Source organism: Schistocerca americana, chromosome 5, assembly GCF_021461395.2.
Source record: "Schistocerca americana isolate TAMUIC-IGC-003095 chromosome 5, iqSchAmer2.1, whole genome shotgun sequence".
In the NCBI taxonomy this organism is placed as follows: Eukaryota; Metazoa; Arthropoda; class Insecta; order Orthoptera; family Acrididae; genus Schistocerca; species Schistocerca americana.
This window is the reverse complement of record NC_060123.1, coordinates 757,056,499-757,080,208: the sequence shown is the minus strand read 5'-3', so window position 1 is coordinate 757,080,208 and position 23,710 is coordinate 757,056,499. Positions and strand designations below refer to the sequence as shown.

Sequence of the window (23,710 nt, the reverse complement as noted above, 5' to 3'; positions counted from 1 at the left end):
TCGCCACTGATAGAAGATGCGCGAGACCAGTTCGGGCATCGAGCCTATCCGAGTGCCAGTACGCAGGGTACTGAGTGCCAGCTGGGGGCCGGCTCCCCTCAGGAGAGGATGCAGCCAGTGTACGACATCCTTCCCAGCCAAGTCAGTGCACGCATCCAGGCCAGAGTGGGGGCGACATCGTACTGGTTAAGTGGGCTCGTACTGCCAAGATTTTGTAAATTTGACTCCATTCTGTAATCATTCCTACATCACATACCCTCTCAACTTGTGAAGTTTCATTTCTTTTCCTCCTCCCCTTCTGGGTATTTCTTTCTTTCCTTCCCCCCCCCCCTCCCCCCACCCCCCCCCCCTCTCTCGGACATGAACTATGAACTCATTACTTTAAAGAAGATTTTCTGATGACACAGATGTACAGAGACATAAATTAAGCACAGTCGATCACATCTTATAACTCAAGGGGTACGTTGCTCTGAATGGAACGTGGTATCGCCAAGTTTAAAAATGTTAATTAGTAGTAACCTGATAAATACCTGTATAATTGACACTTAAAATAATAGGGTATCTGGTGCTAATTTATTATTGTTTCACTAGTTCATAAAAACTGACAAAAGTTTCTAACTTCAGATTACCACAAAGAGAACATTTATTTTGATGAAACTTGCACATAATACAAATAAAAAGTGAATAAATAAGCAAGAAAAATTTTTTTGGATAAACAGATAACAAATATTTCGTAACTATTTTAAATTAATTACTGTACACAATAATACATGCTAGTCCAGCCAGTGATATTTAAGAATGGCTACCTCATCAGTCTTGCCACTTTATCTCGTAAAGAAAAAGTTGTTTCAAATCCACTGTCATTACGACGAGAAACCGAGCGTCATTGCGGATCGTTAAAGCCAGAATTCAAACACTATTGCAGATGGTTAAACAATGGAAACTTCAGGCTGGAATATCAACAATTTTAAGAAAAGGATTGGCAGTCAGGCACAACTAAAAGACTGTTACACATTACCGCTTTCTGTCAGAGCCTCCTTCGGCAAAGAAAATACGCGTACGTTCGCACGAGCGAACACGGCCAGAAGTTAGAATGTATAACAGTCTATTCGTTGTACTTGTCTGCTAATCAGTGTAAAGATGACCCACTGAGTTGCACACTATCCTTTTCCTAATATTACTGTAAATAATTTATGTTCTTTCTACACACTTCCACAATTACTTGTAATTACCCTGTTTCAAAACAGTTTCCACCAATGTTAATGTGACGTTACACCCAAAATAAATATATTCGACCTGACAGCCTGCAGCAGTCCACTACGACACACAGTCTAGTAACAAAAGTTGAGAAGTATTAAATTTTGGCCCAGTTACAATATTCCAGCTGAGATGCAATCAGTATTTAAAATTAGTTCCCTATAAATATCATATCAGTTTTATATATTCTCTAGAGAGAGAACAGATATACTGCTTTAATCCTAGACATCGTTATCACTCTTTAACTATCACTGCAACTCTCCAGTCATCCACTGCTTCCTCTGCACTGCGAAGCAACACATTCTCCTCCTCTTCAAGTTCTGCACCACTCTCGTTATCAGACACGTAGAAAGCCGGTTACAAAGGTCGAATGACGCAGTGGATTTTAAGACCGGGCATCTGCTTGGCCAGCCCTTCTACGGCCTTCGGGTCACCTTGACACTCTTTGACTCCCAGCTCCCTGTGATAAGAACGAAAACACTGCTTTTACTGTGACAACGTGGCCATCCAATGGAGTTACCTCTATATTGTGCATGTTTGAACAACAGAAAATTTAATTATATACATGGAGGCTCATATTTATCTCAGAGAAAACAATGAGAAAAGAATCTAAAAGGAAGTGACATACTGGGATACGAGGTAGGAAAGGGTGCAGGGGGCGGGGGGGTAGGTAACAAGAGGAGAGTGGCAGTCCGCACAGGGAAGGAGCAGTTCCAGAGCGAGAGGGGCTGAACGAGGCAAGGGGGTAAATGGCTGCAGGAAATACAAGTGTAACATTAGTTTGGCGAACAACTTCATAGCGTTTTTGTTTTGCTTATCGGTAATCCAGTCGCTACGGGTTTATTTAGCGATTATCAGTTTTTCTTTGTAGTTTGCTGTTGCTACTTGCATTCACATATTGCCATTTTGTCATTTTGAGATAGTGAGTAGAGTAGAAAACTGAGGGCAGAGTGGAGAAATCTGAACTTTTCGGACAGCAGTGGAGGTGGCCAGAAACATCGGGATAATGCCAATGGACAGAGCGTAACAAGAAAATTGTTTTTCATTTTAAGAAGTATTGTTTCGACATTAGTGACTGCCTGAAATCGGGAAGACCTTCGGGGCTTGACGAAGATAGTTTAAATGCATTAATCCACACTCGTCCGTGTCAGTGTGCTTGAGAACTGGCAAATGTGATGAACTGTGATCGTTCCACCATTGTGCAACATTTGCACGCAATGGGGAAGGTTCAAAAATTGGGCAAATGGGTACCGCACACTCTAAACCGAAATCATAAAAATGAACAGGTGGCCGTACTTGCACCTATTCTCGCTCGTCGTGAACTGACTCGTGAACACCTCCGACCGATCCTTACGGGTGACGAGAAATGGTGTCTTTATGCTAACATTAGGAAAAGAAAGGAATGGTTAAGGCCCAAACAAATTAGCAACTGTCCGTACAAAGACTTGCACGTATTCACAAAAGATAACGTAATGCATCTGATGGAACAGTGATGGTGGGGCGTGCCTCGAATTGCTTCCCTTGGGTGTAACCGTCACTGCTGATATTTATTGTTACGAGCTGAGACATCTCACAGACACAGTCTGAGAACAACGACCAGGAAGACCGCGTGAAGCGATGCTACTCCACGATAATGCTAGACTGCATTTTGCATCACTGACAAAAAGCACTACATAGGAGTTGGGTAGGGAAGTCATTCCACACCCACCTTATTCACCTGATCTTGTACCCTAAAATTTTCATCCTTCTGCTTTTCATCAAACAACCTTCAAGGAAATTCAATTCGACATGAAAATGTGCTCCGAAAGTGGCTCGACGAGTTCTTCGTCTCGAAAGAACGATTTCTAGTCGTAGAATCAAAAATTTACACCGGCATTGGCAGACTGTTGTAAACAGTGAAGGAGAATATATTACTGATGACTAAAGTCTCTGTTATGAGTATCTATTGTGTTTATTAAACTTATGGAAAAACACTATGAACGTATATACCAATCATTATGCACTAAAAAATAAGATTCAAGTGCTGGAAATGAGATTCCTATGAATGGTGAAAGGATACGCAAAAATAGACAAAATAAAAATGCATATTACAAAAACAGTTCAAAGTTGAATAAAAAAAATGATAAGATATATGAATTTAGAATTAAATGGAAGGACCATCTGGAAAGAGTACCCGAGTGATGACGACCGTTACAAGCTGTGCAGTACGAACCACACACAAAAGTGGAAAAAGACGTAAGAAAGTGGAGAGCATTGAGATTCTGCATCCAACTTGTTTTAAGCTGACAGGTATGGTGTAACAGTGTCTATTATAATAGGAGCCCAGAAGAAGGTCAATGTATCTCACGGCACTGGATTTCTAAGTAGAGCTTTCGATTTGCACAGACCGTGTTGTGGCAACAAAAATGTATGATATGTGCTTTATTGGAGGAAAACTGGGAGCCGTGCTACAGGTCCCAAGAATGGGCTCTCTGTACGACACCTTGAAGTTGACGTTCAGCTAAGGCCACGGACTCATAGCCGTACCACAAGCAAAAGTCATCATATAAGGAGTCTATAATTTTCAGTGCAATTTTTTGAAAGATTTCTTGTAGCCTTTGGCTGTCATTCTTTTTATTTCCTGTACGATTGTACAATTTTGGCTTTAGGCCATTATCAGGTATTATTAAAAAAGTAACAGATCAGATTGGTAAGATTTTACAGAAACATGACATCAGACCGGTCTTTACACCAACAAAGAAAATAAGTCAAGTGCTGCAATCTGCGAAGGATAAACACCCTCCTGTGTTGACATGTGGTGTATACAAAATTCTGTGTACATGTGGTAAAGTTTATATTGGAACTACCAAGAGGAGTGTAAATACATGGCTAAAAGAGCACTAAAGTCTCTGCTATAGCTGATTTCTCTATTTTTCCTATCGGCAGAGCATGCTCTTCAGTCAGGAAACCACGAAGTGAAGTTTTCTGAAACAGAAATTTTATTTACAACGTCAAATTATTATCCACAGTTATGTAGAGAAGCCATTGAAATTTATAAGCATCAGGATGATTTTAACAGAGAAGAGGAGGCAATGAAACTTAGTGACATATGGACAGTAGCTCTGCAGAATCGCTAGACAACTTTATCTTTGACAAGATGACAATCGATAGTTAAGTTTTATCTTTGACAAGGATTATCTCTGCTAATCACGTGTTACTTCGACCACGCCCCCTTTCCTACAGTATATATGTCGCTCTCGGACGTCCGACCAGTCAGTCGGCAAGACTCGGCAGAGGACTGCCTCTGAAGATGTCCAGCACAGTCCTGGACAAAACGTCAGGAACAGAAGAGTTTCTCAGACCACGACCTCACATCCCAAAAGGTTTACCAGCAGCCGTTTTCAAGTATTTAATGGATGATTTTTTAGTAGCAGATTATGTCATATGAGTCATTGCTTCTATGACATTACGTTACGTTCATAAAATAAATCCGAAGTGTTCACACTATTTTAGGAGTGTGTTACTTTCAAGTAGTTGCAAAAGGAAACAAGACTATACAATAAGCTACCTACAAACATTAAAACAATAAAAGACATTTCAAGATTTAAAACTGCTGTCCATAATATCTATTGCAAAAATGTTATTATAGTATAAATGAATATCTTGAAACATAAAAATTTATTGCCAAATACCTAAAAAGAAAAAAGATAATTATTTGCGTTAAATATAATGTATGGAAGCTGAACCTTCAGTTGTAATAATATGAAGGCTAAAACAATTTAAATACTGTTATATGATTTAAAAACATGTATTGTAAATCACAATGATCTGTCCAATATTGTACAGTATACCTTGTACAACAAATGATCAAAAGGACCAATAAAAATGTTATGTAATGTAACTGCTCAAAAGTAACATGCTCCTAAAATAGCATGAACACATTGGATTTATTTTATGAGCATAACATGATGTCACAGGAACAACGATGTGAATGACATAATCTGCTACTAAAAAATCATGCATAAAAATACTTGAAAATGGCCTAAGGCCGAAATTGTACAATCGTACAGGAAATAAAGAGAATGGCAGCTGAAGGCCTCAAGACATCATAAAAGAAAAAAAAAAAAGGAGTATGTGTAGCCACTGGACTCACAGATTCCCGAAGCTTGAAATCAGAGCCATGGGATCGAGTTACAGTGACACCAGGTGGTATCATATGCTTCATGTGAGTGGAAAAAGATGCAGATAAAATGAAGGTGGTAGCAGCTGAGAAGGGAGTGAAACACGGTTGCAGCTATCATAATATTATTCAGTGGAAATGTTGGGAAGCTGTGACAGATATGGACAAAAAATTTGGAAAGGGTTTTGAAGTTCAGCGATAAGAAATATTTTTTCTTGGAGGTACGTTTTGTCTTTGCAACTAAATGAAAGGCAGTTTGTTTTTTGCCATATGCGTTTCACTTCTTTCATTTATGAAGCATCTTTAGTGGCCTGAAATACATATTTGTTTTTATATCTATGATAAAAATGCATTAGGTAGTAGTCCAAATATGTTACTATGTTATGTTTTCTTATGTTTTTCTCTTGTTTTTCCGATTAGAAACAACATTTATAGCACTAGTTTCATGAGGTTAAATTATCATTTGGTGTTACTTATGATTTCCATTGATGCTAGTTCATATGTGTGGTCCTGGAGATGTGTTCGCTTGTTCCCCATAATCCAGATGGCGGATTTCTGTTATTTTTTCACCCACCTTTATTGCAACAACTCACTTGCACTTTCACTATGTGTTCACCATGTGGTGTTTACCACGGGTAATGCCAATTGTCGCTGTGTGCTTATCTTTCGTCTTTTGTTTATGTTGTGTGTATGGCTTGATATTTTTCATTTGTTGTGTGTGTGTGTGTGTGTGTGTGTGTGTGTGTGAGAGAGAGAGAGAGAGAGAGAGAGAGAGAGAGAGAGAGAGAGAGAGAGAGAGAGAGATGTTCCACATCTCTGTTATTGTTTTAATGACTGATCTGTGAGTAACTGCTTTTATTGATTTTCTCATTAAGTACTTCCTTATTCATTGCAAGGACTCTTTGTATATGAAAGTTTCCCTGTAATGTCTGGAGTTTTTTTGTTGTAGTTGTTCACCTTAATAATTTTCATGTCCTGTTCCATGTTGGATAGTTCATGCCCTTGTTTTATCAGGTATCCAGCAGAGGTAGAATTGCTATTCTTATATTTCCAACTTCTTACAAGTTCTTTATACCTTGTTTTGAGGGGGACTGATGACCTTAGCTGTTTAGTCCCCCTTAAACATCCCAACAACCACCACCGCCACCTTGTTTTGAAATTCCCACCTGTCATCACCAGATATACTGGTTCATGTTCTTGGCATTCTAACTAGTATATTCCTGTGTTCAAAAAGATTTCGGGCTTGCAGCCAGTCGTCATAAACTTCACTGCACGATATTTCGACCGTACAACTGCCAACCATCTTCAGGTGAGCCGAACGAGGACTGACAAAGACGTTCTCAACTCCATCTTATATAGTGCACTGATAGTAATGCTGCGCATGCGTTGCAGTCGCAGAGACAGATAGGGCCACACCTCCCAGTGGCAGCGCCCTTGCTGGTGGAATTGCAATACTCAGCTGCCGTGGGTATTGTCACTGGCCGCAGCTATCGAACTCTTCTGGGGTCTTCGTCTCGAGCAAATTTCGGAGACAATGGGATTCCATGCATTATTCAATTGGTAACCACTGTCACGGTTCATTAGATTTCCCGCAATGCGTATTTCCACTGATTCTTTGATAATGGAGTCCAAAAAGTTTTTGCAGTGGCCAAAATCGAAGTTTTGTAGTACTCCATTGAATGTCCATTAGAAATACAATGTTCCGCAACTGCGGACTTACTGGCTTGCAGTAGGTGAGTGCATCGTTGTTGTTCTGTACAACACTCTTCCACTGTACGCATTGTCTGTCCTATTTAGGCCATACCACATTAACATGGTATTATGTAAATTCCCGCCTTCCGCAGTGACAAATCATCCTTCATCCATCCATCCCAGCAAATCCGAAATCGTAGAAGGCGGACAAAAAACCACTTTCACATGAAAATGATTAAGAATCCTTGCTATCTTGAAGGAGATATTTCCGACAAAGGGAAGAAAAGCTAGGGACTTGGCTGGGACGTTCTCCTCTTTATCCACTTCCCGGTTCCTGGCTCTAGTTGAGAACGCCCTGTTAATTTGCCGGGTCAAGCACCCATTGTCTCTGAACACCATCCTCAAATGTGCCAGTTCCATAGGCAAATTCTCTGCATCCGACACCGTGTGTGCCCTGTGTACAAGGGTTTTAAGTACACTCACAGTCTGGGATGGGTGATGGCAACTTGATAAATGCAAATACAAATCAGTGTGAGTGGGCTTCCGATAGACAGAATGTCCCACAGTGCCGTCGCTCTTCTGTTTAACCAAAACATCCAGGAATGGAAGGCAGCCATCTTTCTCTAGTTCCATAGTAAATCGAATATTCTCATGGATGGAGTTAAGATGATGAAAAAACTCCATTAACTTTTCTTCTCTGTGGGGCCACACTATGAAAGTGTCATCGACATAGCTCCAAAAAACAGTTCATTTACAGACCGCTGATTCAAGTGCTCTCTCCTCAAAATCCTCCATAAGGAGGTTAGCCACCAGAGGAGACAGAGGGCTGCCCATGGTGACACCGTCAGACTGTTCATAATATTCCTGGTTAAACATAAAATAAGTTGAGGAAAGAGTACTGCTTTGTTTCAACATAATGTCTGATTCAAACTGTTGACCAATTAGAATCAAGGAATCTGCAAGAGGTACTTTTGTGAAAAGGGAAATTACATCAAAACTCACTAGAAGATCTGAACTACTTAAAGGGGGTAGGACGTCAAACGAGCCGACTTTGAGCAGGAGAGGCACCACAGGACATTTTAATTTCCACTGTCTATACTTTTACAAGTAAATTCATAAAACTTTGTCAGCACGACCAGGAAGGATTCAGGATTCACACTCGTAGCAGCGGAAGTTAAAAAACATGACAAAATAATTTTTTTTACATGTGAAATTTCATCATTTTTCCACTTACTATTGGCTGCATTTGTTGCTATAGGTACACTTTTCTTCATAAGTAAGAGAGACTGTTCGATGAATTTTGCACAGCATACAAACCGTACTTACAGCTGTCTGAAACTCTAGAATCTATTTAATTTTTGAAAAAATGAATGAGCTGTTATGTTTTATACTTTATGTTTAGAAAAAAAATTAGATTTTGTAGTTAATTATCTCAATTTTTACCACAGCTTTTAATAGATTTGGAAAATTCTAGAGTTTCATACACCTGTAAGTATGGTTTGTATGCTGTGCAAAATTCATCAAAGAATCTCTCTTACTTGTGAAGAAAAATGTACCTACAGCAACAAATGCAGCCAACAGTAAGCGAAAAAATGATGAAATTTCATACCTAAAAAAAAAAATCATTTTGTTATATTTTTGCACTTCCACTGCTATGATTGTGAATACTGAATCCTTCCTGGTCATGCTGACAAAGTTTTATGACTTTATTTGTAAAAGTATAGACAGCAGAAAATAAAATGTCCTGTGGTGCCTCTCCTGCTCCAAGTCTGACGTCCTACCCCGCCTTAAGTGGAGAGCCCCCAGTCTATTAATAAAATCAGCAGAGTTCCGTATATGGTGTGAACATTTGCCAACAAATGGTCTCAACAAAGAAGCTAGATGTTTGGCTAAATCATATGTGGGTGCGTCAATATTACTGACTATAGGCCGTAAAGGCAGACCTTCTTTATGCACTTTAGGAAGAGCATACAGTCTCGGTGGTACACTCCTTGGTATATATCTGGTTTGTCTGTTGTTGTTTGTAAATGTGACAGGAATGGGTATCTCATTCCATAAGCAATGTGTAATCCCTGTTTCTCTAGTGTATTTGTTATTCTGTGTGTATATTAAATTGCGCCATTTCTTTCTGTTAGTTATGTCTGTTAGTTTGTGTTTCTTTGTGTGTTGTAGTGTCTATGGCATTTTTAAGTGTTTGTGTTCTCTGCTTGTTTTCATTTTTCTTTAGTTATATTTTGATTTTGGGGTTGAGTCTTTTGCACTATATGGATTTTATAAACATTGTTTGGCAATTAGTTGTATGGTTGTAATTCTTTTTCATGGTTTTCTTGGCTGAGTGGTATATGTCATAGGGCTGATAATTTTTTATTTTACTGATAGTTGGTTGAAGCATGTGTAATTGTATCTGTGGCTCTTCGCTTTCTGAATATGTCAAATGTTTGCCTACTGCTGTCTCTCTTTATTGTTATATCCACGAAATGTATTTGATTTTGTGTTTCTTTTTCCATGGTGAATTGAATTTATTTATTTATTTATTTATTTTCATGCTGTTTATGTCTGTATGAAGTTTATCTATTTACTCTGTTGGTTCATTCACCCTACAGATTATGACATCCACAGATTTGTTGCTGTTGTTGTGGTCTTCAGTCCAGACACTGGTTTGATGCAGCTCTCCATGCTACTCTATCCTGTGCAAGCTTCTTCATCTCCCAGTACCTACTGCAACCTACATCCTTCTGAATCTGCTAAGTGTGTTCATCTCTTGGTCTCCCTCTACGATTTTTACCCTCCACGCTGCCCTCCAATGCTAAATTTGTGATCCCTTGATGCCTCAGAACATGTCCTACTAACCGATCCCTTCTTCTGGTCAAGTTGTGCCACAAACTCCTCTTCTCCTTAATTCTGTTCAATACTTCATCATTAGTTATGTGATCTACCGATCTAATCTTCAGCATTCTTCTGTAGCACCACATTTCGAAAGCTTCTATTCTCTTCTTGTACAAACTATTTATAAACGACTTCCTGACACTTAAACCAATACTTGATGTTAACGAATTTCTCTTCTTCAGAAATGCTTTCCTTGCCATTGCCAGTCTGCTGATGGTCGAAGTAGAGAAGATATAAAATGTAGTTATTTTGCCCCTCAAATAGCAAAACTCATTTACTACTTTAAGTGTCTCACTTCCTAATCTAATTCCTTCAACATAACCCGACTTAATTCAACTACATTCCATTATCCTCGTTTTGCTTTTGTTGATGTTCATCTTATATCCTCCTTTCAAGGCACTGTCCATTCCGTTCAACTGCTCTTCCAAGTCCTTTGAGGTTTGCCGATGTCATTGTAATTCTATCAGAGACAGCAAAGTTTTTATTTCTTCTCCGTGAATTTTAATACCTACTCCGAATTTTTCTTTTGTTTCCTTCACTGCTTGCTCAATATACAGATTGAACAACATCGGGGAGAGGCTACAACCCTGTCTCAATCCCTTCCCAACTACTGCTTCCCTTTCATGTCCCTCGACTCTTATAACTGCCATCTGGTTTCTGTACAAATTGTAAATAGCCTTTCGTTCCCTGTATTTTACCCCTGCCACCTGTACCAGTAAACAATTATGTGTCATTTCCTTATGATGTTTTTATCAAAGAATGTGTTTTCTATGTGGCTGATAAATATGTTTGCCAATGTTTCTGATACTGACGATCACACTGGAAGGCCATCTTTTTGTAAGTAAAATTCCTTTTCAAACTGGAAGTAATTTTTGGATGTGATTGCTTGAAGGGTTTTGGTCTTTTCATTTCTGCCGGTAGTTTGTTAAATGTCAGTAGATTTTCTTCAATTAGTTTTATTGTGTCTGCACTGGGTATCAAGTTGTACATATTCTCTTTGTTGAAAATTATGAGAGGTGCTGTTTGTGATATGTGTAAGTCTTTTATTTGTGTTATGCACTCAGTTGTGTGTTTCACTGTTCTGCTGCTCTTCATTTCATATTGCTGTGTTACAATTTTTTCATGTGTTTTGCCACATGGTAGGTAGTGCATTCATCAAGTTGATAATGGCCCTCACTGGAATAAGGGGTTTGTGAACCTCAGGTCAGCCTCAGTGTTGGAGATTTTGGGTTCTATTGTGTGATGTGTTGTTTTTGTTTACCTGTGAGTATGTGTTTGATGTCTTTGAAATTGTTTGTTATGTGTGTCAGGAAATGTGCTGCTGGATTGGATTTCAGTTTTCTGATATTGTTCAAGGAGATGATGATGTGGCGTAACAAGCTTGCTACGCCACACTGGGAAGGGAGCCGAAAGAAAGGCACGCGTACACACACGCCGACCGGCGTCAAGTCTGGAACAGGATAACTATTGAATGGTAGCAAGAAAAGTACGTAGCTGCTTTATACTTAACTTTTATTCTTTAATGAATACAGCGTTCTTCTTGAGACATTTATACGATAACTCTCAAACTAGGTAAGGCTAATGGCGCCTTGCTAGGTCGTAGCCATGGACTCAGCAGAAGGCTATTCTAACTGGCTCTCGGCAAATGAGAGGAAGGCTTCATCCGTATTGTCGCTAGCAATGTCGTCCGTACAACTGGGGCGAGTGCTATATCGTATCTCGAGACCTGCCTTGTGGTGGCGCTAGGTCTGTGATCACACAGTGGCGACACGCGGGTCCGACTTGTACTAAATGGACCGCGACCGATTTAAGCTACCACCTAGCAAGTGTGGTGTCTGGCGGTGACACCACAGATGAAATCTTTGATTTTTTTTCTATATATTGCTCTTCATTGATCAGTACTGTGCTGCTCCCTTTATGAGCTCTACTGACGATGCTTTAATTTAATTTCATTTTATTATCTACCTGTCAATCATTTATACGAATATGATGTTATTAAGGTGTAGCTTTCCTGTTAATTTCTTAGTTGTGTTGTTTTCTGTTTGAAGTTTGTTGGCGACATTTTAATTCTGACAGAGAAAAGGTTTGCTGCTGACATTATAATCCTGTCAGAGGGACCATATGACTCGGAAAAGCAGTTTAACAGGATGGCTACTGTCTTGGAAAGAGATTATAAGATGAACATCAACAAAAGTAAAATGAGGGTAATGGCATGTAGTCAAATTAAATCAGGCAGTACTGAGAGAATCAGATTCAGAAATGAGATACTAAATGAGTGAATGAGTTTTGCTATTTGAGCAGCAAAATAAATGATGCTGGTTAAAGTAGAGAAGACGTGAAGCAGCAAGTGAAAATATGAAGAAAATCACTTCTGAAAAAGAGCACAGGAAGTCTTTTCTGGCTGGAGTAAAGCCTCATATAAATGTGAAACATGTAAAATAAACAGTTCAGATAAGAAAAGAATAGAAGTTTTTGGAATAAGATGGTGCAAAAGAATGCTGTAGATTAGATGGGTAAATCGAATACCCAAGGAGAAAGTAGACAGAAACTGGGGAAGAAAAATATTTATGGCACAACTTGATTAAAAGAAAGGATTTGTCAGTAGGTCCCAACCTGGGACACAAACAAATTGTCAGTTTGTTATTGGAGGGAAGTACGGTGGGTAAAAACTGTACAGGGATATGATGGCTCAAATATGTGGCTGGAAGACAGCAGTTTCCAACTGGAATGTGTCTTCAGGATGTCATACTGATAAGCAGTGGCATTAAAGCACTGTCCCATTCTGTACCACTTCTTGGTATGCTCTATATTTAGGAACCCATTGCCAAACACACAGTGTGAATTGCAGGGTAATCTAACAGGTGTAGATCTTTTGTTACCTGAGATTGACGAGCTTTTCTGGAAACTTTTCAAACGGAACTCCAGCGACAACGGAATAATCGAATGTCAGGCAGCGCACACCTGACAATTCGAGGATGCTGCTCACACCCGGTTGCAGCCTCGCAAAAGCCATATTTTCCATTCGAAGCGTGTGAAGTCGCGGCAGCCCGACGAGGTAGGAGAACAGGGCCCCGCCGAGTGTTCTGCAATCTGTCACGTCCAATCTGAAACAAACCACGATTGTGCTGTCGTTTATTTGGGGACAAGCTGGTAGAGAAAATTGTAATGGATTTTACTTCCAGTTGTTGCCAGCAAAACAGAGAATCTTTGATGGAAATCAAAAAATTATGAATATCTTAAAGTAAAAGCAATTAAACTCCAATACAATGTATCGGTTTAGTGCATAAGTTCGTAGCATTTTTCCACAAGTTTAATAAACACAAAAGACACACATAACAGTCTTTAGTCGTCAATAATATGTTCTCCATCACTATTTACAACGTCTGGGGTAACATTTCAGTTCTGCAGCAGTAGAAATCATTTGGTTTTGAGGCAAAGAACTTGTTGAGCCATGTTTGAAGCACATTTTCATCCAGAAATGAATTTCCTTTAAAGTTGTTTGATAGAGAGTAGAAAAGGTGAAAACTGAGGGTGCAAGATCAGATGGGTGTGGTGTGACTTCCCAATCCAATTCCTGTCAGTCTAGCAGAATGCAGGCATGCATTATTGTGGAGCAGCATCACTTGACCCCATCTTCCTGGTCACTGTTCTCAGATTACATCTGCAAGATGTGTCAGTTTTTGACAGTTATCGTCAGCAGTGACTGTTACACCTCGGGGAAGTACACCCCTCCGTTGCCGTTCCACCAGATGCATAAAATTATTTTTTGTGGATGTGCACAGGTCTTTACGCAGGGAGTTGCTGCTTAATTTGGGCTCAGCCTCATTTCTTTTCCTTACGTTATCATAAAGGAACCTTTTCTCACCACTAGTCACGATACAGGATAGGAATGGTCAGTGTTGTTCACGAGCCAGTGGACGATAAATAAGCAGAGACGCACATATGGCTACCCACTGATTTTTGTGATTTTGGCTTGGACCATGTGGTATCCATGCAGCCAATTTTTGAACCTTCCCCCCTGCATGCAAATATCATATGATGGTGAAATGATCATAGTTCATCACATTTGGCAGTCCTCAAGAACACCAACCTGGATCATTGTGGATTCAAGCATCTGAATGATCATCATCAAACCCTGAAGGTCTTCCTGAATGTGGAGAGTACTAATAAGAAAATGATACTCTCTAAGGACAGGCATAGGGCAAAATGTGTTCTTGTACTTTCACATATGTATCTCCAACAATATGACAGCTAAAATACTAAACTTGAGGCTATTATGTACAACATAATGCTTGATATTCTGTGCAGTTTTTGGTTGACAATGCATGATGACAAACATCTTATAAGGATTTTATTTTTCAATTACCACTGTTTAGCCGGCCGCAGTGGCCATACGGTTCTAGGCGCTTCAGTCCGGAACCGCGTGACTGCTATGGTCGCAGGTTCGAATCCTGCCTCGGGCATGGATGTGTGTGATGTGCTTAGGTTAGTTAGGTTTAAGTAGTTCTAATTTCTAGGGGACTGATGACCTCAGATGTTAAGTCCCATAGTGCTCAGAGCTATTTGAACCATTTTGAACCATTATTTCTATAACCTTTTCTCGTAAACTACTCGAGCAATAAAAGTGGAATTTCACAGTTTACATCTACATAAGTGTGTGGAACCGATTTTTGTTTAAGGTCGTAGTTGCTTTGAAATTAATTTTTCAGTTTTGTGTTACCAGGGACTGCTCTATATTTCTCAAATTTTAAAGGAGAACTTTTCTCAGAGAAAATATAATGGAAAACTGCTGAGCAGGATTATTCAGTAATCTTAAGAACTACAGCAAATATCAGAATGTTAGCTTTTACAGTTCCTGAGAAAAAGGTACATTATAGCTAAGAAAAGTCAGTTTATGGCAATTGACATTTAAACTTTTTATTTAAATTTTTGACAATATTGGTGTACATCTAGTGACTAATGATGCCCATGTCCTGAATCTTTTTTTTCTTCCTCGTCTTCCTGGAGTAGCAGGCACGTCTCATGCACACATGACTGCCGACTGCAGCATCTCGCTGTGTGTGTGTGTGTGTGTGTGTGTGTGTGTGTGTGTGTGTGTGTGTGTGTGTGTGTGTGGAGGGGGGGGAGGGGGGGGGGGGGCGGTTGGGTGGGCCTGTCTGCAACTTACGTGTCGTGTCTTCTTTAAGGCGAATCGCAATCTGTCTTTTTCTACATTGTTGATACTTCAAATTTTGCATTTTTCTTTCTGCTGCCTGAGCTTTCTCCAGTAATGCTTCATCAATGCTTGTGTGCGTCTCGAGTGTGAATGCACCTGGATGGAAGGCCGGTCTCTGCATGCGCTTAACCTTACCTGCATTTCTACTATCGAATGCTAGACAGACGTCACATGAAGGGATGTTCACAACAATTGAGGATACAAATAGTGTTTTTGGACAACGCATCCAAACAAGGTGATTCTAGTTCTCATTTACATTCTGTGTTTTCCCGTGTACACATTTTTTCAGCAGTTCAGGATTGGCTAGATACCTGAAAGTTAGTTTTATAGCATCTAAAACAGCAAGTGGCAAACGATGTTTGTTAGTGTATGGCTTTCCACTGGCTTCTGCCTGAAGATATTTGCATCACTATATGTCACAAAGGGAATGTTGAGGATCACCATCTGTGGAAAGTCTATGAAAGAATTTGCCCACACGACTTGCACATTGTTTCCACACTACGAAGTTACCCCCGATGGGTTTTTTGTAAGTGTGAACTTCCTTCTAATTTCTTGCCTTTCATTTCTTTCTTCAATTAGAGTAGTCTACCCCCCATTCACTTTTGAATATGCCACACACAGTCCAGGTTTTCAAATTTAGTTTTTGTGAGCCATAACAATTGCTCTCTCAAACAGTCTTAAAAGCACTGGAAGGTCCATTACCTAGAAACTTCACATAACTAACACCATATTTTTCAACTGACCTCTGGAATATTAGTTTTGTCCCCGCTGCTTCCATTCCACCACTTAGCCCCAAGTTTCTTGCTGCATACTTTCTTGTGCTCCTGCTGCCACCTTTCTTCTTCACTGCCATCATTGTTCTTTCTTGTGTCACACTGAGAGCAATACTTGCTCATTACTTGGAAGACTAAGATTTTCCCTGTATCTACACTAATGACATGTTACACCACGATGTAGTGTATTGCCCCTTTTCATCCAGGTTTCGTCACAAGAGACTCACAATGTCTTTTTCCCCTTCATTGTTAATGTCTACAGCTTCCTCAATAGCTGCTTTCATATCCTTGCACTCAACTCCAAGAGTACTGAAAAGTGTTCTGTTGTAATCACTGATCCTAGATACTAGTGCAGGCAAGTTCAAAAATGGTTCAAATGGCTCTGAGCACTATGGGACTTAACAGCTGAGGTCATCAGTCGCCTAGAACTTAGAACTACTTAAGCCTAACTAACCTAAGGACATCACACACATCCATGCCCGAGGCAGGATTCGAACCTGCGACCGTAGCAGTTGCGCGGTTCCCGACTGAAGCGCCTAGAACTGCTCGGCCACACCGGCCGGCAGGCAAGTTCATCAAGCCACAAAACAGATTTGTGCCTTCTCTGCCTACACCTAAGCATCTCATGCCACAACTCAATCTTGTATTCACCTCATACATCTTCCCGTGGAGAGCAGAAGTCTTGAACTGAACAGCGTACTTACAAACTTTACACTTTATTATTATCAATTACTTAAAATGCTAATACGGTCACTGTCACTGTACAGTGCCCACAGTTACCATATGCACGTGAAACAATCATATAGGCAAGTATTTCTAAATCCACTGGGAAACTCATCTTTGGCACAGCATCATCATCCTCGATGAACTCGATGACTCTGTCGAAAATTGTACTACACCCTTTGGAATAGCGTCTGCAGCACTGTTATTTAAATTTCCTGTACCTTTTACAGGTGAAATTTGACGTTTCCTCACTTTATTGAATATGCATCCACTAATAGAATGTTGTCTACTCCCGGGGCCTTGTTTCGACTCAGGTCTTTCAGTGCTCTGTCAAACACTTCGTGCAGTATCGTATCTCCCATTTCATCTTCATCAACATCCTCTTCCATTTCCATAATATTGTCCTCACGAACATCGCCCCTGTATAGACCCTCTATATACTCCTTCCACCTTCCTGCTTTCCCTTCTTTGCTTAGAACTGGGTTTCCATCTGAGCTCTCGATATTCATACAAGTCGTTCTCTTTTCTCCAAAGGTATCTTTAATTTTCCTGTAGGCAGTATCTATCTTACCCTTCGTGAGACAAGCCTCTACATCCTTACATTTGTCCTCTAGCCATCCCTGCTTAGCCATTTTGCACTTCCTGTCGATCTCATTTTTGAGACGTTTGTATTCCTTTTTGCCTGCTTCACTTACTGCGTTTTTATATTTTCTCCTGTCATCAATTAAATTCAATATTTCTTCTGTTATCCAAGGATTTCTACTAGCCCTCGGCTTTTCACCTACTTGATCCCCTGCTGCCTTCTCTATGTCATCTCTCAAAGCTACCCATTCTTCTTCTACTGTATTTCTTTCCCCCATTCCTGTCAATTGTTCCCTTATGCTCTCCCTGAAACTCTGTACAACCTCCGGTTCTTTCAGTTTATCCAGGTCCCATCTCCTTAAATTCCCATCTTTTTTGCAGTTTCTTCAGTTTTAATCTACAGTTCATAACCAATAGATTGTGCTCAGAGTCCACATCTGCCCCTGGAAATGTCTTTGAGATTTAGGAACCAGGTTTTAAATTGTGTCTTACCTTTATATAATCTATCTGAAACCTTTTAGTATCTCCAGGGTTCTTCCATGTATACAACCTTCTTTCATGATTCTTGAACCAAGTGTTAGCTATGATTAAGTTATGCTCTGTGAAAAATTCTACCAGGTGGCTTCCTCTTCCATTTCTTAGCCCCAATCCATATTCACCTACTACGTGGAGGAGTAGAAGGACAAATTATCGATTTTTCCTTTTTTGTAAGTGAAGTACTCACAGTGAAATGTATTCCTTGGTACTATTTGTGTATAGACATTCTGACAAACATTAATTATAAAGGGCAATCAAAAAGTTCCCATTCGAAGGCCGTACAGTCTGGGATTGCAATCGCGCAAAATGGCTGTGAGCACTGAGGCAATCCTCCCACCTACACACCAAGTCGAAGGCACCTGCTCGGAAGAACACCGTGTCCTGCTCGCAGAGAAGTCCGTAACTGCCTGCCGCACACCTTCGTCCGGCAGGAATTGTCGACCCTTCGGGGACTTTTTTAAGGTACCGCCGGCAGGATAATCGAACAGGGAGAAATTGGGACTGAAGGGCAGGTGCTCGAGTGTCTCCCATTTATCTCTAATGGGTGAAGCCAACCTCCTAGATCAGCTGGCGTCTCGTGTCAAACTGTCACAGGCACGGAAGTTGGTGTACGATTCCTGAACTGTGGTTTTCAACAGATGTGCTGCCCGAAACACATTCTCTGTTCTCTGACTGGTGTTTGTCCTTCAGCAGCTGAGAAAAGAACAGCAGCACATTGGTCCAGTTTGGACACATTTGGTACTAATATTGCCACGGCACACTTTTTCCGCACACGTGTCAGGAAGACACGAATGCCTCACTAAGCTGTCCCTACACATCAGAGCTCATATATCACCGTCGGACATGTGCTGTGTCGCATATACACTACAACAGTGCCCTCGAACAGAAACTTTTTGATAACTTCTTCTGCAGTGACAGTGGTAGCGGAGGTACCTTCCACTGCAAACTATAAGGTGTCTTGCAGATTGCAGATGTAGAAATGACTTTACAGAGATCTGATTTGCTCGAATAGTTTGATTATTGTAAGAAATGTGAAAGTAAGACGAGCTTCTCACTTTGTATCTTCACTCGTCTGGGAAATTACACTGCTTTCCATTAAAACTGCAACATCAGGAATCTGGCCATTAAAACTGCAACATCAGGAATGAAAACAAATACCACTTTTCTTATTGTGGGTCTGCAGTATAGTAAGAACATACACTATTATATTTTAGGTGATTTGAGGGAATACATTTAGTAGGGAGGCGCCACCTCAGGTAGCATCAGCGGCTCGACTCTGACCTGGCCGTACATCGAGCTGGCTCAATGAGGAGAAAATGCCGAGTGCTGTAACTTAAACTTTGCACAGTGCAAGAGGAGTCAAAATAAGCTAACACATGTCTAAGCTTATTCGGGAAAACAACAGTCAAAGTTTTTTAGCTACTTTACGTGTGTGTCTTTTAGAGCACAGTAATCTCAGGTGAAATGGTGTCACAATGGCTAGTGATGCAGCCTCTCAGTTTTGTGCCCCACGTTCAAAACCCAATTACTGCTTTTATTTATTTATTTTATTTATTTTACATTTATCTACCCATGTCCATAGAAGATTACTACATGATGTTTCTTATCAAGTTAAGTATACAAGGGCATTATACTAATTGTAAAATTATGACTGTGTTTCACAATAAGTGTCATGCATTTATTATATAGTATATGTGTGTACAATATTTTCAGGCGTTACAATCCTTTTAAATGCCCACATTCTTATATTTCGTTCTTATATCAGTCCTTATATTAATTCTTATATTTTATTCTTACATATACTCTGTGCCAGAGGTCATCAGTCACAGTGGTGGCACAATATTCTCTCAGCGGCCTGTGGCCAAATTTATGAAACAGACTAGAGGTGCGGAGAACTCACTGGCCACGGCAACAGCTGACCGCCCTCTGGATTGAGGTGATTCGGTTTGCGCATTATGTTGTCAGAAGATGTTCCAGAGACCTCAAAAGTCATGTCACAGGTCAGAAAAGTAAGAAATTAACAGACGTAATCTTGTTATGTACTTGAGGCCACCTCGTACTATTGCGCCAGGTGTCAGGCTTGAACGAGTACCACAAATGTTATCTTGCAATGCTTCTTCCTCCTCTCGACCTCCACATGTTGGTGCGTGTATCTTCAAGTGTGCTCAGAATGGGGACTTTTATGGAAAAATGATGCGGTTTCACTCCTGTGACCACTGTCCTTGTCAGACACACTGCTACCGACACATCTCTCACAGCGTCCACGTCAAGGGAAGCCGCGACGACAATTGCCGTGTCGTGACATTCCAGAGACCTCAAAAGTCATGTCACAGATCAGAAAAGTAAGAAATTAACAGACGTGATCTTGTGCCCCCTACATTGTCCCACTATCCACGTCGTGTACTCGTCCTGCTGCAAATGACCCGTAAACCGACTCGGCAGACGTGATGTGGCTCTACGACCCTGCGAGGCTGAGGAAGCGATAAATCTGTCCTCTCGGACATTATCATTGCAGACATAGTGTAATGGTACTTTGACTTCCGCGCCTCCGCCAATACAAAGATATAATTTACGATCGCGCACGCAGAAGAGAGCTGCGCCAGCGACCGATTTTTATAAATAATTTTGTCCGTCTTTATAGTTTTGCGTAGGTTTTTGTTTTTAAGAACTAATTGAGGACTCTCTCTCTTGTCTTGATACGAAGGACGTGTATTTTTCAGCGATGTGTTGAATGTGCTTTTGGGTGGAAATTAAAATTAAAATTACATTACAAAGCGAGGTTGTTTCAATAGTGATTCGAGGGAGTTATCATCAAATTTGTAAACTGATCATGACAGTGGCAACTTGAAGAAGTTTTCAACAGACGGAGAAAAGTGAAAGACGGGTCGTCCTACAAGAGAAATTAGGAGGACAGCCATGAAGACTACATTGTAATTAATACTGCGTGTCTAACAAGATTATAAGGTAAATTTCAATTAGTTTCTGATGCTATTTCCGTACAGTCGCTTTTTGTAGTGTTGCCGACCCGGTCTGCTATGCACGGTCAAATTACAGCACGATCTCAATCAATAATACGAAGTCCGCCCTATCCGTAACTGAAACCACCAAAATTCCAAACCCAATCAGATTTTCTATTTTTCACGGCAGAACCCCGAGGAGAAGGGTACACTACAATTGGCGTCTTGGTGACAGGACTTGCTATCTTCACATTTGATACAAGTGCAGTTATTATAAATTTTGGACATTTTATCTAATTTTAACCACTTAATAGCATCAGAAAATGAATTTGGACTAAGTCCCGTTCATTTCAATTGTAATGTTACATGCATGAAATTTACAACAATATTGGTTTCCCTGTTATTAATTTGTGTTAATTTTCATTTTGATGCTGAGGAAATTAATTTGGTAAAAAAAAAAAAAAAAAAAAGAAAGGAAAAGGGTAACGTTCCATAAAATAATTTGCACGGACGCGAAAGAAAAATTTTGGATTGAAAACTGTATATTTGACGCTACATTTGCATCATAAGAGTGAAGAAAAAAAAAAAATTGGTGAGTACAGAAATTTACATTTTTTCCAGTTTCAAGCAGCCATCTGTACTCCCTTTATTCCGATCCATTTATTTCGAAATTATTTTTTCAAATTGTAGTTAAAATTGATTTACTACTATTATTGCAAAGGATAAGTGAAGAGCATATTCACAGTCATTTATTTGTGAGATGGAAATTTCAGTACCAGTTTAATAATTTAATTTCTAATTAGAAATCATATAGAAATATCCATTTCCATAAGAGAAATTTCAGATTTCAACATATCATATTTAAAATTTTTTTTTTTTTTTTTTTTGCCACTGGAAAATTTTATTTGCAATTAATTACGAAAATCGCAAGATGGACGCTAGACGCGTAGAAATTGTTCCCGCGGACGAGCTTAGTGAAAGTGACACATTGCAAAACATGTCCGACAGTCAAATGAAAATTGAACATAATCGTGAGGATGTTCAAGACATAATTTTACCGGTTCGATTAAGACAACAACCCCTATATTTAAAGATATACAGGCGAATGGAGAGTGAGTACTACGCGACAAAACATGACATTCACAATGTCAACTTCAGAACCAGACATCAATCAGTCACGAAAAAATGACGAAACTAAGACACAGGACTCTGACATGCTCAACCAGATTCTGAAGTTACTTGGTGACCAAAACAGAAAACTGACACTTTAGACAAAAGATTTGATGCTTTAGACGACAATTTAAAACGTGACATTGGGAAATTTGACACTAAATTCGATGAACTGACACGGGACATAAAACAAAATTCTGAAAAACAATCGAGACAAATTGCTGACTTGACAGAAACCAGCAGTAGTCTTGAAAGGAAATTTACTGACTTATCAGACAAGGTTACGAGACAATAAAAGGTATTTGTGGAATTCAGTGACGAGACAAAAACAGACTTACAATGATGTAATGAGAAATTGTTAACAGTAGTTTTTGAACAACAGAAAACCAGTACCCAAGTTGACGAATTACGACAGTCACACAATTCCGTAAAAACAAACCAAGAACACTTAGACCTGACGATTACAGACCTTTCAGACAGATTAAATGATGTAACATTGGAGCAGAAATCCTTACAGGAAAATTTAGAAGAACTTGAAGACAGAGCAGATGTAGCATCTCTAAAGAATGGCACAACTCTAGCAGAGAAACTTGTACATGAATGCAAATTATGTGATGATTATTTAGATGAGAAGTGTGAGACAATGACACAGATCATTTTAGATAAGACAAAGGAACAAGTAAAGGGAGAAACAGATAATATTCAGAAAGAGGTACGTAAACTTAAAGAAAATGTAATACCAAGTTCGTCAGTGATACCAAAACCCATAACAGGCAACCAAAACATAAATGAGAATCATAATAATGCTAGACCCAGCACACAGCCGAAAATAGAATTACCAATGAGTGATACAAATCCCAATGAACCATTTTCAATGCTACCACAAGATCAAAATTACTATCAGACATCACCACATACTATGCACAGGTTGACACAAAATGCAGGACCCATAATACCATCGGGAGTAGCTGATGAAACATTAGTACGACATGGATACTTTCAGACATTTTCATGTGATGAGAAAGACAAAGTGCATCCGATTGTTTTCATCCGCTCTTTTGATGGTATTTTCCTGAGACATTGGTTAGAAGCCAATAAAATTCGATATGTTACAAATTTGTTACGTGGAAGAGCAGCTAAGTGGGGAGCAGCAATGAAAAGACGATGTTAAACATTTGAACAGTTTGAACAAGCATTTCTTGAGGAATTCTGGTCGATCACAGAACAGCAAAGTTTAAAACGAGAAGTATACAATCCAGAAATTTACAACCCGAAGAAAGAGACTTTACGTCAATACTTCGAACGCTACCTAGACAAAACATTATATTGGACAAAACCAGCAGATTTACCAGATATAATTAGAACACTTAAAAGCCACTTACCATTTCCTTACCGTGATAAATTAATAGGAGTGTCCGAGGACAACATAAAGAATTTTTTTAGTTATGTTGATGAGATAGATGTTGTTTGCAGAGATGAGATCAGGAATTTCAATCAATTGTATCCGATCCATCCAAGCAATTCGCGTATGCACAACAGAAATGACAGAGGCTATTGGAATCCGCCTCTGACACCACAACAAAACACTCAAAGAAACAATTCGCACTACACTAGGACAAATCCATTCAATATTAGGAGAAGCAACTCGCAGCATTGGCAAGGAAACAGTAATTATTACTATAATGGTTATCCGAACAGTAATTACAATCAGAACAATAACAGTTATATTCAAAACAACAACAACAGAAGAAGGAACCAA

At 39.6% G+C, this 23,710-nt stretch overlaps 1 protein-coding gene across 3 annotated transcripts in view; it reads right to left on the bottom strand.

The window, feature by feature from the left end:
* Positions 1–611: 611 nt before the first annotated feature.
* LOC124615385 overlaps positions 612–23,710 on the bottom strand; it is a 251,077-nt gene continuing 227,978 nt past the window's right edge. For 2 of the 3 annotated variants that reach the window (XM_047143209.1, XM_047143211.1), the window contains exons 7-8: positions 12,874–13,098; positions 612–1,717 (exon numbers count right to left, since the gene is read on the bottom strand). The gene's annotated coding sequence lies outside the window, so the exon portion shown is untranslated. The remainder of the gene's footprint in view (positions 1,718–12,873; positions 13,099–23,710) is intronic. The other variant, XM_047143210.1, reaches the window with a different exon arrangement.